The sequence below is a fragment of the Pristiophorus japonicus genome, chromosome 1, assembly GCF_044704955.1.
Source record: "Pristiophorus japonicus isolate sPriJap1 chromosome 1, sPriJap1.hap1, whole genome shotgun sequence".
Taxonomy (NCBI): domain Eukaryota; kingdom Metazoa; phylum Chordata; class Chondrichthyes; family Pristiophoridae; genus Pristiophorus; species Pristiophorus japonicus.
Window position 1 is genome coordinate 13324319 of NC_091977.1, and position 16774 is coordinate 13341092.

At 48.0% G+C, this 16774-nt stretch overlaps 1 long non-coding RNA gene across 1 annotated transcript in view; it reads right to left on the reverse strand.

Annotated features, from left to right (window-relative positions):
- LOC139276142 (uncharacterized) overlaps positions 1–16491 on the reverse strand; it is an 88232-nt gene extending 71741 nt beyond the window's left edge. The window contains exon 1 of the long non-coding RNA XR_011595827.1: positions 16425–16491. This is a non-coding gene — a long non-coding RNA (uncharacterized lncRNA). The remainder of the gene's footprint in view (positions 1–16424) is intronic.
- Positions 16492–16774: the final 283 nt, after the last annotated feature.

The following is a 16774-nucleotide window of genomic DNA, read 5'->3' on the forward strand; positions in this document are numbered from 1 at the left end:
CTCTTTCCCAAAGGATCCTTTACTATGAGATCATTTATTAATCCTGTCACATTACACAGTACCAGATCCAGGATAGCCTGCTCCCTAGTTGGTTCCTCAATGTACTGTTCAAGGAGATCATTCCGGTTACACACTATGAACTTTTTCTCAAGGCTACCTTGGCCAATTTGATTTGTCCAATCAATATGACGTTTAAAATTGCCGGTGATTATTGTCGTACCTTTCTGACAAGCTTCCATTATTTTTTGATTTATACTCTGTCCTACAATGTAGCTACTGTTAGGGGACCTATAGATTATATCCACCTGTGACTTCTTGCCATTATTTCTTATCTCCACCCAAACTGATTCTACATCTTGATCTTCTGATCCAATATCATTTTCCACTAACGCACTGATCTCATCCTTTATTAACAGAGCTACCCCACCTCCCTTTCCTTTCTGTCTAACCCTCTGAATTTCAAAATAACCCTGAATATTCAGTTCCCAGCCTTGGCCATTTAGCAATCATGTCTCTGTAATGGCTATTGTTAAGTATCGAATAACTCCACGAGGCTAAATACGGTGAGCTAGTTCAGGCATTACCTTACTCCAGTTTATTTATTCTCAAAGTGAGGATTCAACATGGCTGCCAACATTATATACACGGCCTGCACGTATCTGCCAGTGACCATTAGGACTCCGACAGTCGCACCCTCTGGTGGCAAGTAAAACCTAATTAACATACATAACATCATTCCCCCCAAAGTCCTTGGTACAGGTTGTATTTACAAGTTGAGACGGTCCGGGGCCTTCTGCTCCCTGGTTGATCTTCTCAGTTCGATCCCAAGCTTGGGTGAGTTAGTAGGACCATTGCGGAGCAGTCGGACTGACAGAACTGTCGGGGATGGTAGGTTCGTCTTCGTGAATGACACAATGGTCAACTGATGGTTGGATGTGTGTTGGTTGGTCGATGATGATGTTCTGGGTTTTCTGTGAATCGCAGTTTGGTTTGGTCGATGTGCCTCTTGCACGTTTGGCCATTTACCAGTTTGATTACAAACACCCTGTTCCCCTCCTTGGCCAAAACCGTGCCAGCAACGCACTTTGGACCATGACCATAATTCAGAACAAACACAGGGTCATGAACAGCAATGTCATGTGATACGGCCGCGTGGTACCATTGCTGCCGTTGCCTTCTGGTTTCGACGCGATCATTGCGATCCGGGTGTACAAGGGAGAGCCTGGTTTTGAGGCCTCTCTTCATTAACAGCTCGGCAGGAGGGACCCCGGTGAGTGAGTGGGGTCTCGTCCGGTAACTGAGCAGAATGCGGGACAAGCGGGTCTGTAGGGAGCCGTGAATCACGCGTTTTAGGCTTTGCTCAATGGTTTGGACAGCCCGCTCCACTTGACCGTTAGACGCGGGTTTGCAAGGGGCAGACCTGACATGCTTGATGCCATTACAGGTCATAAACTCGTGGAACTCCAAACTGGTGAAACACGGTCCGTTGTCGCTGACAAGGACGTCGGGCAGGTCATGGGTGGCGAGTATGGCCCTGAAGCTTTCAATAGTGCCTATGGACGTGCTGAATGACATGAATACTCATTCAATCCATTTGGAATAAGCCACCACTACCATTGAAAACATTTTGCCGAGAAAGGAGCCGGCAAAGTCTATGTGGATCCTTGACCACGGTTTGGATGGCCCAGCGGAGCCTCCACAGGTGCAGGGTGGCCAAGACTGGGAATTAAACATACAGCGATATCTGACAATTCGGAAAGATAGACAAGAAGGGAAAGGAGGTGGGGTATCTCCGTTAATAAAGGATGATATCAGGGCAGTTGTGAGAGACGATATTGGCTCTAATGAACAAAATGTTGAATCATTGTGGGTGGAGATTAGAGATAGTAAGGGGAAAAAGTCACTGGTGGACGTAGTTTATAGGCCCCAAATAATAACTTCACGGTTGGGCGGACAATAATCAAGGGCATAATGGAGGCATGTGAAAAAGGAACGGCAGTCATCATGGGGGATTTTAACCTACATATCGATTGGTCAAATCAAATCGCACGGGGTAGCTTTGAGGAGGAATTCATAGAATGCATACGGGATTGTTTCTTAGAACAGTATGTTACAGAACCTACAAGGGAGCAAGCTATCTTAGATCTAGTCCTATGTAATGAGATAGGAATAATAAACGATCTCCTAGTAAAAGATCCTCTTGGAATGAGTGATCACAGTATGGTTGAATTTGTAATACAGATTGAGGGTGAGGAAGTAGTGTCTCAAACGAGCGTACTATGCTTAAACAAAGGGGACTACAGTGGGATGAGGGCAGAGTTGGCTAAAGTAGACTGGAAACACAGACTAAACGGTGGCACAATTGAGGAACAGTGGAGGACTTTTAAGGAGCTCTTTCATAGTGCTCAACAAAAATATATTCCAGTGAAAAAGAAGGGTGGTAAGAGAAGGGATAACCAGCCGTGGATAACCAAGGAAATAAAGGAGAGTATCAAATTAAAAACCAATCCGTATAAGATGGCCAAGGTTAGTGGGAAACTAGAAGATTGGGAAATTTTTAAATGACAGCAAAGAATGACTAAGAAAGCAATAAAGAAAGGAAAGATAGATTACGAAAGTAAACTCGCGCAAAACATAAAAATAGATAGTAAAAGCTTTTACCGATATATAAAACGGAAAAGAGTGACCAAAGTAAATGTTGGTCCCTTAGAAGATGAGAAGGGGAATTTAATAATGGGAAATGTGGAAATGGCTGAGACCTTAAACAATTATTTTGCTTCGGTCTTCACAGTGGAAGACACAAAAACCATGCCAAAAATTGCTGGTCACGGGAATGTGGGAAGGGAGGACCTTGAGATAATCACTATCACTAGGGGGGGTAGTGCCGGACAGGCTAATGGGACTCAAAGTAGACAAGTCCCCTGGTCCTGATGAAATGCATCCCAGGGTATTAAAAGAGATGGTGGAAGTTATAGCAGATGCATTCGTTATAGTCTACCAAAATTCTCTGGACTCTGGGGAGGTACCAGTGGATTGGAAAGCAGCTAATGTAACACCTCTGTTTAAAAAAGGGGGCAGACAAAAGGCAGGTAACAATAGGCCGGTTAGTTTAACATCTGTCGTGGGGAAAATGCTTGAAGCTATCATTAAGGAAGAAATAGCGAAATAGCGGGACATCTAGATAGGAATAGTGCAATCAAGCAGACGCAACATGGATTCATGAAGGGGAAATCATGTTTAACTAATTTACTGGAATTCTTTGAGGATATAACAAGCATGGTGGATAGAGATGTACCGATGGATGTGGTGTATTTAGATTTCCAAAATGCATTCGATAAGGTGCCGCACAAAAGGTTACTTCAGAAGATAAAGGTACGCGGAGTCAGAGAAAATGTATTAGCATGGATCGAGAATTGGCTGGCGAACAGAAAGCAGAGAGTCAAGATAAATGGGTCCTTTTCAGGTTGGAAATCGGTGGTTAGTGGTATGCCACAGGGATCGGTGCTGGGACCACAACTGTTTACAATATACCTAGATGACCTGGAAGAATGGACAGAGTGTAGTCTAACAAAATTTGCAGATGACACAAAGATTAGTGGGAAAGCGGGTTGTGTAGAGGACACAGAGAGGCTGCAAAGAGACTTAGATAGGTTAAGCGAATGGGCTAAGGTTTGGCAGATGGAATACAATGTCGGAAAATGTGAGGTCATCCACCTTGGAAAAAAAACAGTAAAAGGGAACATTATTTGAATGGGGAGAAATTACAACATGCTGCGGTGCAGAGGGACCTGGGGGTCCTTGCGCATTAATCCCAAAAAGTTAGTTTGCAGGTGCAGCAGGTAATCAGGAAGGCGAATGGAATGTTGGCCTTCATTGCGAGAGGGATGGAGTACCAAAACAGGGAGGTCCTGCTGCAACTGTACAGGGTATTGGTGAGGTCGTACCTGGAGTACTGCGTGCAGTTTTGGTCACCTTACTTAAGGAAGGATATACTGGCTTTGGAGGGGGTACAGAGACGATTCACTCGGCTGATTCCGGAGATGAGAGGGTTACCTTATGATGATAGATTGAGTGGGCTGGGTCTTTACTCATTGGAGTTCAGAAGGATGAGAGGTGATCTTATAGAAACATTTAAAATAATGAAAGAGATAGACAAGATAGAGACAGAGAGGTTGTTTCCACTGGTCGGGGAGACTAGAACTAGGGGGCACAGCCTCAAAATACGGGGAAGCCAATTTAAAACCGAGTTGTGAATCTGTGGAATTCTCTGCCCAAGGAAGCAGTTGAGGCTGGCTCATTGAATGTATTCAAATCACTGATAGATAGATTTTTAACCAATAAGGGAAGTAAGGGTTATAGGGAGCGGGCGGGTAAGTGGAGCTGAGTCCACGGCCAGATCAGCCATGATCTTGTTGAATGGCGGAGCAGGCTCGAGGGGCTAGATGGCCTACTCCTGTTCCTAATTCTTACGTTGTTATGTTCTTATGTTCTTATTACTCAGTTGCATGCAAGTGTTGCACTGATGCACGCATGACTCCAAGTCTGAGTCAATGCCGGGCCATCAAACATGAGACCTGGTAATTGCCTTCATCGTGACAATGCCTGGGTGGATACTGTGTAAATCACACACAAAATTTTCCTGCCTTTTTTTGGCATAACATGATTGCCCCATAACAGACAATCAGACAGAATAGATAATTCATCTTTGCGGTGGCTATAAGGCTTAATTTCATCCTGCATTTTCCTGGGAATTTCCATTTAGGACACACGTTTTTACACTTGACAGTACAGGATCCTGGCTGGTCCAGGTCCTAATTTGGCGAGCTGTAATAGGTGACCCCCTCGCTCGAAGGCAGCAAGTCTGTGGACTGCGGCATTTCCATCCCGGTTATGGGCAATGATAGCCGGCTAAGCGCATCAGCACAGTTTTCAGTGCCTGGTCTGTGGCAGCTGACATAATCATTAGCGGATAATATCAGCACCCATCTTTGGATGCGGGACGAGGCATTCGTGTTTATATCGTTGCTCTCAGAAAACAATGAAATAAGCAGCTTGAGGTCTGTTTCAAGCTCAAACCGATGCCCAAACAGGTATTGGTGCATTTTCCTAACCCCATATACGCATGCTAAAGCCTCTTTCTCTACCATACTATAGGCTCTTTCAGCCTTAGATAGACGTCTGGACACATAGGCACTGGTTGGAGTTTGCCTGATACATTGGCTTGCTGGAACACACAACCGACCCCATATGATGAGGCGTCGCAGGCCAGCACTAACTGCTTACATGGGTCATAGTGTACCAGTAATTTATTGGAACATAGCAGGTTTCTGGGTCATGCTCTGTCTTGAGATTTGCCCCAAACCCAGTCATTTCCCTTTCTCAGCAACATGTGCAAAGGCTCTAGCAATGTGCTCAAACTAGTTAGAAAGTTACCGAAATAGTTGAGAAGACCCAGGAACGAACGCAGCTCCTTCACGCTCTGGGTTCTGGGAGCATTCTTGATGGCCTCTGTCTTCGAGTCCGTAGGCCTGATGCCGTCTGCTGCAATTTTTCTCCCCAGGAATTCGACTTCTGGTGCCATGAAAACGCACTTGGAGCGTTTTAGCCTGAGTCCCACTCTGTCCAGATGACGTAGAACCTCTTCCAGGTTGTGCAGGTGTTCGGTGGCATCGCGACCGGTGATCAGGATGTCATCTTGGAACACGACGGTTCTTGGGACGGACTTCAGCAAACTCTCCATATTTCACTAAATATGGCTGCCACCGAGCGAATCCCGAAAGGGCATCTGTGGTATATAAACAGACCTTTGTGCGTGTTGATGCACATCAGTTTTTCATCGATTCGACCAGCTCCTGTGTCATGTAAGCGGAGGTCAGGTCCAATTTGGTGACCGACTTCCCCCCCCCGCTAGTGTTGCAAACAGATCGTCAGCCTTGGGTAACGGGTACTGATCCTGTATTGAGATTCGGTTGATCGTTACTTTGTAGTCACCGCAGATCCTGACCATTCCATCACTTTTCAACACCAGGACAATTGGACTGGCCCATTTGCTGAACTTGACTGGTGATATGATTCCTTCCTGTTGAAGTCTGTCCAGTTCGATCTCGATCTTCTGCCTCATCATGTACGGAACCACCCGAGCCTTGTGATGGATGGGTCTTGCATCCGGGCCTAGGTGGATCTGCACCTTGGCTCCCATGAAGTTGCTGATGCCTGGTTCGAACAACGAAGGAAACTTGCTCAGCACTTGAGCACACAAAGCGTTGTCCATTGATGATAAGGCTTTAATATCGTTCCAGTTCCATTTAATTTTCTTAAGCCAACTCCTGCCGAACAGCATTGGGCCTTTGTCTGAAAAGATCCACAACGATAAATCATGCACAGCTCCATCGTACGATACCTTTACTGCCGTGCTGCCAATGACTGGTATGAGCTCTTTGGTGTAGGTACGCAGCTTCACATTGATTGGGCTCAGTTTGGATCTTTTTGCCTTAGTGTCCCACAGCTTTTTGAAAGCCCTCTGGCTCATTATTGACTGACTTGCACCCGTGTCCAATTCCATGGATACTGGAACCCCATTTAATTTAACTTCCAGCATTATCGGAGGATTTTTGGTAGAAGAATGTACTCCATACACTTCTTCGTCCTGTACCTCGGGTTGAGTTGCCTGTGCCACTTGCTCCACGCTGGATCGATCATCCTCAGCCACGTGGTGTGTCGCAGCACGCTTGCTCAGTTGCAGACACATTCGTTGAAGGTATCTTATTGTTGCACAGCCTTTGCACACATATTGCTTGAATTGGCATTGACCCGATGATTTGATTCACCCCCGATGGCAGACTTTGAGCAGTTATAGTCGTATGAACGCAGATGAGTAGGCCCTGCCATGTGCAGCTCTGCCTGCCGATGATATTATTTTATGCACAGTACTTGCCGGTGAGATTTGATCCTGGATAATATCTGTTTCGAGTGTTCGTCCGTGGACATGCATACCCTGGCGATCGTGATGGCCCTGCTCAGGTCTAGAGATTCAGCAGCCAGCAGCTTTCGAAGGATGACCTCGTGGCCAAAGCCAAGCATGAAAAAGTCCCGCAGCATTTCCTCCAACGCAGCACTGAAGTTGCACGGCCCAGCGAGATGTCTCAGATCGGCGACAAATACCGCCACGCCCTGGCCCTCCGAGCGATTGTGCGTATAGAAACGATACCTCGCCGTGATGATGCTTTCCTTCGGTTTAAAGTGGTTCCGAACCAGCGTACACAATTCATTGTCAGTCTTATCCATTGGTCGAGTTGGTGAGAGTAGATTCTTGATCAGGCCATAAATTTTTGACCCACAAACGGTGAGGAGAACCGCCCTGCGCTCATTTGCGTTATCGGTTCCTTCCAATCCCGTTGGCTACGAAGCACTGTTCGAGGCGATCATTGAAATCCTCCCAGGCCTCCCCTTCCACCAATCTCCAAAATTCCAACAGACATGATTGCGTGAAAGTTCTTATTTTTAATTCGTCGCCAATTGTTAAGTATCGAATAACTCCACGAGGCTAAGTACGGTGAGCTAGTTCAGGCATGACCTTACTCCAGTTTATTTATTCTCAAAGTGAGGATTCAACATGGCTGCCAACATTATATACACGGCTTGCACGTGTCTGCCAGTGACCATTAGGACTCCGACAGTCACGCCCTCTGGTGGCAGGTAAAACCCAGTTAACATACATAACAGCTATCAGATCATACCAATTTATATCTATTTGTGCCGTCAACTCACCTATCTTGTTACGAATGCTGCATGCATTAAGATAAAGAGCTATTAATTATGTCTTTTTTCCATTTTTCCCTGCTTTGACCCCACTTTCTGATACACTCTTATTTTTATACATTCTGTCCCTTCCTGTCTGGTTCCTATCATTTCCCCCACCGTTACTCTGCTCTATTGTCTTCTCCTTGCTCTTTGACTTTTTAAAATACCGCTCACCTCAACCCTCCCACCCCACTACTTAGTTTAACAGTTTTTAGTTTTCGAGATCTTTCATTTTTACATTACCTCCAGTTTATACGGGCATGTCACGAGTCACAGGGGGCGAAATTGCCCCTTTCTATATGGCCTCTTGTCATGTTTGTAACTACAATGTAACACCACTGTATTACACTCAACTTAGATGCACACCTTGACCACAGGGAGTGAACTTGTGGGAGACACTCCTTACCTAATCATACAGGTATATAAAGGGAGGTCCCATGCAGGATCATCACTTCTGGAGTCCTGTAATAAAGAGTTAAGGTCACACAGTGACCTTGTCCCTGGAATGTGCCTCGTGTGGTTTCATGCTGTAGAGTAAGGACTTTACATTGGCGATGAGAAACGGGAATTCACGACCCACGAGAATGGCCACCAGTAGCACAGAGGAACGGTACTGTGTTGGGGAAGACTGGGACGATTTTGTAGAGAGACTTCAGCAAAGCTTCGTAACTAAAGACTGGCTGGGGGATGCAGCGGCCGACAAGCGACGGGCTCTTCTCCTGAACACCTGTGGGCCAAAGACTTACGCGCTCATGAAGGATTTACTGCCACCCGAAAAGCCATCGGACAAAACTTTTGAAGAGCTCAGCAAATTAATTGGGGAGCACCTCAAACCGGCGAGCAGCATACACATGGCTCGACACAGATTCTACACCCACCAACGTCGTGAAGGACAGAGCATACCGGACTTTGTAGCAGACCTCAGGCGCTTTGCCAGCCTCTGTAAGTTCACAGACGCCTGCAGGGGGGAGATGCTCAGGGACTTCTTTATCGAGGGCATCAGTCATGCGGGAATTTTTCGCAAGTTAATTGAGACCAAGGACTTGACCTTGGAAGCGGCGGCGTTGTTAGCTCAAACTTTCATGGCGGGGGAGGAAGAGACGAGAATGATTTACGCGCGCAATTCTGCCTCTAACATGACGATGGATCAGGGAGTCAACATCATAAATGCTACTTTGAGCCCCGCAGGCAGGCAGGGGCAGTCCGCCATTTACCAGGCAGCAATAGATCCCAGAGTAGGATCCAGAGAAAATGGCAGGTTGAACGGACGTTCACGCCATCACAGTGGACAATGTGGCCCGGGATGGGGCCATTGACACCCACTAATAGGGTACTTAAGAGCAGTCAAAGGGACAGTCAGTGCAGAATTCCTGGCCATAGTCCCTTTGTCCCCAACAATGGAAACTTTAACTCATGCTGGAGGTGTGGGGGAAAACATTCAACCAGATTTTGCAGATTTCATATGACTGACATATGAGACAGATGGACCAGAAGAGGGTTCTGTGAAGCAGGATGACTTTTGGGGCAAATTGATGGACGCCGAAGTTCAGCGGGTCCATGTGGTGAATATTCACAGTTCATACACCAAAACGCCACCAATGATGATGAGGGTTTTGTTGAACGGCATCCCAGTACGCATGGAGCTGGATACTGGGGCCAGCCAGTCACCCATGGGCGTTCAGCAATTCAAGAAGCTATGGCCACTCAAAGCCAGTAGACCCAAATTAGAACGTATTGAGACACAATTACGGACTTACACCAAGGAAATCATTCTGGTGCTAGGCAGTGCAATGATGGCTGTCATACACAATGGGTTAGTGAGCCGGCTCCCACTCTGGATTGTCCCGGGCAATGGTCCCGCACTGTTGGGGAGGAGCTGGTTAGCCGAGATGAACTAGAAATGGGGGCATGTTCACGCAATGTCCTCTGTGGAGCGAAGTTCGTGCTCACAAGTCCTACAAAAATTTGAATCACTATTTCAACCGGGCATCGGGACTTTCAAAGGCACTAAAGTAGTGATACACATCACCCCGGACCTCAGGCCAGTGCACCACAAAGCCAGAGCGGTGCCGTATGTGATGCGGGAAAAAATCGAGAGCGAATTGGACTGGCTATTGCGAGGGGGCATCATCTCGCCTGTTGAATTCAGCAACTGGGCGAGCCCCATCGTTCCTGTTCTAAAAGCGGATGGCTCTGTCAGGATCTGTGGCAATTACAAGGCCACCATCAATCGGGTGTCCCTACATGACCAATATCCGCTCCCAAGAGCGGAGGACCTCTTCGCCACGCTGGCAGGCGGCAAGCTGTTCACCAAGTTGGACCTCACTTCAGCCTATATGACCCAGGAACTGGCCGACGAATCTAAACTACTGACCACCATCACCACGTACAAGGGACTGTTTGGTTATAACAGATATCCATTTGGCATTCGATCAGCGGCCGCGATTTTTCAACGCAACATGGAAAGCCTGTTTAAATCCATTCCTGGAACGATCGTATTCCAGGTCGACATCCTCATCACGGGTCGAGACACCGAAGAACACCTTCACAACCTGGAGGAGGTGCTACGCCGACTGGACCGGGTAGGCCTGCGGCTCAAGAAGTCTAAATGTGTGTTCTTAGCTCCCGAGGTTGAGTTGAGCAGGAGGGTTGTTGCAGATGGGATTCGGCCCACCGAATCCAAAACAGAGGCGATTCGACGAGCACCCAGGCCCTGCAACACATCGGAGTTGCGTTCATTCCTGGGACTGTTGAACTATTTCGGGAACTTTCTGCCGAACTTGAGCACATTGTTGGAGCCACTACACATGCTCCTGCCTAAGGGTTGCGATTGGTTTTGGGGGGACTGTCAGGAACGGGCTTTTGATCGGGCGCGAAACCTACTTTGTTCAAACAAATTGTTGACCCTGTACGACCCCTGTAAACGTTTAGTTCTGACTTGTGATGCATCATCCTATGGGGTTGGGTGCATGTTGCAGCAGGGTAATACTGAGGGTCAGCTACAACCTGCGGCTTATGCCTCCAGGTCGCTCGCTCAAGCAGAACGGATATGGGATGGTCGAGAAGGAAGCGCTTGCATGTGTCTATGGTGTAAAAAAAATGCATCAGTACCTCTTCGGTAGGAAGTTTGAATTAGAGATGGACCACAAGCCACTCACATCCCTGTTGTCAGACAGCAAGGCTGTCAATGCCAATGCATCAGCTCACATACAGCGATGGGCCCTCACGCTGGCTGCTTATGACTACTCCATCCGGCACCGGTCCAGCACTGAAAACTGCGCTGACAAATTCAGCAGGCTTCCACTGGCCACCACTGAGGGGGCAGCTGAGCAAAGCGCTGAGATGGTCATGGCTGTCGATGCCTTTGACAGCGCAGGCTCCCCCATCACAGACCGCCAGATCAAAATCTGGACAAACAGAGATCCCCTCCTATCCCTGATTAAGAAATGTGTCCTGACTGGGGATTGGGTGCCCGCACACAGAGCATGCCCTGAGGAGGTCAGACCGTTCCACAGGCGGATGGATGAGCTCTCCATCCAAGCCGACTGCCTACTATGGGGCAGCCGGGTAGTTATGCCCCAGAAGGGCAGGGAGACATTCATCAGGGAACTCCACAGCAAGCACCCAGGCATTGTGATGATGAAGGCCATTGCCCGGTGACACGTTTGGTGGCCTGGAATTGATTCAGACCTGGAACACTGTGTTCGCAGGTGCACGACCTGTGCCCAGCTGGGTAATGCCCCCAGGGAGGCCCCACTCAGCCCGTGGCCCTGGCCCACCAAGCCATGGTCATGCATTCACGTTGACTACTTCTCGTTCATGGGGAAGATGTTCCTCATTGGAGTAGATGTGTACTCGAAATGGATCGAGTACATCACCCTGAATTCATGCACATTATCCACCATCGTGGAAACCCTATGTGTGATATTTGCAACCCATGGCTTGCCAGACATCCTGGTTAGTGACAATGGCCCGTGTTTCACAAGCTATGAATTCCTGGAGTTTATGTCGGGCAATGGCATCAACCACGTCAGGACTGCGCCGTTCAAGCCGGCCTCCAATGGCCAGGCAGAACGGGCAGTCCAAATCATTAAGCAAGGTATGCTCAGGATTCAATGACCCTCCCTACAATGCCGCCTATCACGCCTCCTGCTGGCTTATAGATCCCTCCCGCACTCGCTCACGGGGGTCCCGCCCGCAGAGCTACTCATGAAACGGACACTCAAAACTCGGTTGTCCCTCATCCACCCAGTCCTGACCGACATAGTTGAGGGCAAGCGCAAGTCACAAAATGAGTACCATGACCGTAATTCAAGGGGGAGATGTATAGAAATAAATGATCCTGTATTCGTCCTCAATCACGCCATGGGGCCCAAATGGCTTGAATGCACTGTAATTGACAAAGAGCGAAATAGGATCATCGTGGTAAAACTCAACAATGGCCAGATATGCTGTAAGCATCTGGACCAAGTAAAAAAAAAGGTTCAGCATGGACACGGAGGAACCTGAAGAAGACCATGAGACGGAGCTCACATCACCGCTAGTGAACGAGCAACAAGAGCAATCGGATGAATGCACAGTCCCTGCGGTCAGCCCGGACAGGCCGGAATCACCACAGGTGACAGACACTCATGTCAGTGTCCAACAACCAGAGCCCCAACTGCGGCGCTCCACGAGGGAGTGTAGACCACCTGAAAGACTGAACCTATGATCCCAGTCGATTTTGGCGGAGGGGGGGGAAGGTGATGTCATACTTGTAACTACAATGTAACACCACTGTATTACCGTATACACTCAACTTAGATGCACACCTTGACGACAGGGGGTGAACTTGTGGGAGACACTCCTTACCTGATCACACAGGTATATAAAGGGAGGTCCCACGCAGGGTCATCATTTCTGGAGTCCTGTAATAAAGAGTTAAGGTCACAGAGTGGCCTTGTCCCTGGAATGTGCCTCGTGTGGTTTCATGCTGTAGAGTAAGGACTTTACACCTCCGGCCGCTTGAAAGCGGTGGCCATAGGTCAGTGCGGAATGGCCGCCAATTCTCCGAGGAGGGGCCACGGTTTTGAAAATTGCCCTTCCTCGGTTTTGGAGATGTGTCGGGGAGCTCTCCGCCCGCTTTCCCATCGCGGCGTGCATGCGCCGACCCCTTGCCGACTGGTGGGGACCCCTTCTCGAGTTGCACCTTGGGAAATTGCCCCTTTCCCAGAATTGCCTCCCTTTTGCTGTCGGTGCACTCTCCGTGGCTTGGTGGCATGACCACCCTGAAGGAGGAGGGCGTACCGCCGCACACGCCATGGTATATTTTTGGTCAGCCAACTGCCAGTTCCAGCCAACAATTATGGCCGCGGTTTTGGCCGGGCTGCCAATAGGCTGCCCGGCAACCCCTCTTGGGTGCCAGGCCACTGGCCCGGCCGAAACTCTCCATGGTCACCCAGTTTTTGCCACTAAAGTGCCTGGAGAGTTTACACTAAAGTGGCTGGAGGGTTTGCACTAAAGTGGCTGGAGAGTTTACACTAAAGTGGCTGGAGAGTTTGCACTAAAGTGGCTGGAGGGTTTGCACTAAAGTGGCAGGAGAGTTTGCACTAAAGTGGCTGGAGAGTTTACACTAAAGTGGCTGGAGAGTTTACACTAAAGTGGCTGGAGAGTTTGCACTAAAGTGGCTGGAGAGTTTACACTAAAGTGGCTGGAGAGTTTACACTAAAGTGGCTGGAGAGTTTACACTAAAGTGGCTGGAGAGTTTACACTAAAGTGGCTGGAGAGTTTGCACTAAAGTGGCTGGAGAGTTTACACTAAAGTGCCTGGAGACTTTGCACTAAAGTGCCTGGAGACTTTGCACTAAAGTGGCTGGAGAGTTTACACTAAAGTGGCTGGAGGGTTTGCACTAAAGTGGCTGGAGAGTTTGCACTAAAGTGGCTGGAGAGTTTACACTAAAGTGGCTGGGTTTGCACTAAAGTGCCTGAAGAGTTTACACTAAAGTGGCTGGAGAGTTTACACTAAAGTGCCTGGAGGGTTTGCATTAAAGTGCCTGGAGAGTTTACACTAAAGTGGCTGGAGGGTTTGCATTAAAGTGCCTGGAGAGTTTACACTAAAGTGGCTGGAGGGTTTGCACTAAAGTGGCTGGAGGGTTTGCATTAAAGTGCCTGGAGAGTTTACACTAAAGTGGCTGGAGAGTTTACACTAAAGTGGCTGGAGGGTTTGCACTAAAGTGGCTGGAGGGTTTGCACTAAAGTGGCTGGAGAGTTTGCACTAAAGTGGCTGGAGAGTTTACACTAAAGTGGCTGGGTTTGCACTAAAGTGCCTGAAGAGTTTACACTAAAGTGGCTGGAGAGTTTACACTAAAGTGCCTGGAGGGTTTGCATTAAAGTGCCTGGAGAGTTTACACTAAAGTGCCTGGAGAGTTTGCACTAAAGTGGCTGGAGAGTTTGCACTAAAGTGCCTGGAGACTTTGCACTAAAGTGGCTGGAGAGTTTACACTAAAGTGGCTGGAGGGTTTGCACTAAAGTGGCTGGAGAGTTTGCACTAAAGTGCCTGGAGACTTTGCACTAAAGTGCCTGGAGGGTTTACACTAAAGTGCCTGAAGAGTTTGCACTAAAGTGCCTGGAGGGTTTGCACTAAAGTGGCTGGAGGGTTTGCACTAAAATGCCTGGAGGGTTTACACTAAAGTGCCTGAAGAGTTTGCACTAAAGTGCCTGGAGAGTTTGCACTAAAGTGGCTGGAGAGTTTACACTAAAGTGGCTGGAGGGTTTGCACTAAAGTGGCTGGAGAGTTTGCACTAAAGTGCCTGGAGACTTTGCACTAAAGTGGCTGGAGGGTTTGCACTAAAGTGGCTGATGACTTTGCACTAAAGTGCCTGAAGAGTTTGCACTAAAGTGGCTGGAGGGTTTGCACTAAAGTGGCTGGAGAGTTTGCACTAAAGTGCCTGAAGAGTTTGCACTAAAGTGGCTGGAGGGTTTGCACTAAAGTGGCTGGAGGGTTTGCACTAAAGTGGTTGCAGAGTTTACACTAAAGTGGCTGGAGGGTTTGCACTAAAGTGGCTGGAGGGATTGCACTAAAGTGGTTGCAGAGTTTACACTAAAGTGGCTGGAGGGTTTGCACTAAAGTGGCTGGAGGGTTTGCACTAAAGTGGCTGGAGGGATTGCACTAAAGTGGTTGCAGAGTTTACACTAAAGTGGCTGGAGGGTTTGCACTAAAGTGGCTGGAGGGTTTGCACTAAAGTGGCTGGAGGGTTTGCACTAAAGTGGTTGCAGAGTTTACACTAAAGTGGCTGGAGGGATTGCACTAAAGTGGCTGGAGGGTTTGCACTAAAGTGGCTGGAGGGTTTGCACTAAAGTGGCTGGAGGGATTGCACTAAAGTGGCTGGAGGGTTTGCACTAAAGTGGTTGCAGAGTTTACACTAAAGTGGCTGGAGGGTTTGCACTAAAGTGGCTGGAGGGTTTGCACTAAAGTGGCTGGAGGGTTTGCACTAAAGTGGTTGCAGAGTTTACACTAAAGTGGCTGGAGGGATTGCACTAAAGTGGCTGGAGGGATTGCACTAAAGTGGCTGGAGGGTTTGCACTAAAGTGGTTGCAGAGTTTACACTAAAGTGGCTGGAGGGTTTGCACTAAAGTGGCTGGAGGGTTTGCACTAAAGTGGCTGGAGGGTTTGCACTAAAGTGGTTGCAGAGTTTACACTAAAGTGGCTGGAGGGATTGCACTAAAGTGGCTGGAGGGTTTGCACTAAAGTGGCTGGAGGGTTTGCACTAAAGTGGCTGGAGGGTTTGCACTAAAGTGGTTGCAGAGTTTACACTAAAGTGGCTGGAGGGTTTGCACTAAAGTGGCTGGAGGGTTTGCACTAAAGTGGCTGGAGGGTTTGCAAGAGAGGGATGTTATGACGCGCCAGTGCGACGTCGTCATCAGCGTGGCAGTGATGCCTTGCAGTGTCGGTCACTCTGCCCGCCCCCACTTCCGCCCCCATCATGGGGCCACTTCCGCCCCGCTCAAAAACCCCCCGCCAACTTCTGAATTTCAACGGTTTGGCCGCCCCATGCATTGGGACGGCTAAAACACATCGAAAATGGTAGGTGCGCCTTGTTTCGGGTGGTGGCCAATTTCGGCCCGCAGTTTATTCTTCCTATAAAACCGTGTTTCCAACACAAATCATTGACTAGTTACAGATGTGGCTATGGCGTTACTGTTTCAGCTGCGTGCACTCGTATAAATCGCCATACATTAGTTGCTGCGTTTCCCTACATTACAACAACGAGGAGACTTCATTGAGTGTAAAGCACTTCAGGGCGACCTGAGTTTGTAAAAGGCTCTGTACAAATGCAAGTATTTCTTTATCAAACATCTACCACTCATAAGGAAGTAAAGCTCTCACAACGGTCAAAAATCCCTTGCACACTCTGCTTTTGGTCTTACAGTTTTAACGACAAACGCTCAAAAACCTTACACACCGCACCGTGCGAATATGAGTATTGAAGTCACAGACCCAACAGCGGTCTGTTACTCATTGTTTATTTACCAATCAGAAATTCAACCAGCCACATATGGCTAGCGGCAAGTGTATTGAACAACACTGCCGTAAAGCAAAGTTAGTGAAACATAAGTTGTTAAAATTGTTCTTTCAAATGTACTCACAGTTCTGCACTGATACCGTCAGTAAAAGAAGGTAAATGAGAGAATGTGCCATGCTTGCTTGTTGCCTTCACAATTCCTTCTCAGATTTCTCCACTTACTATTGGTGAAGAGGAAGCTCCAGTTCAGGGTGAAATGACTTTGCACATTTCACTATCTCAGCCATCGCACTGAAAATATAAAACAGGAAGCACCGATTAAATAGATGTTTCTTATTTCAGAAAGTAAAGTTAAATAACCAGTCCATTAAGAATCAATTTGAAACATGGGATGTATTTAATGAGTGAATATTGTGTTAGCCGTGTCTCAGTTGTTGGACTCTCGAGTCAGAAGGTGCGTGCAGGACCCATTCC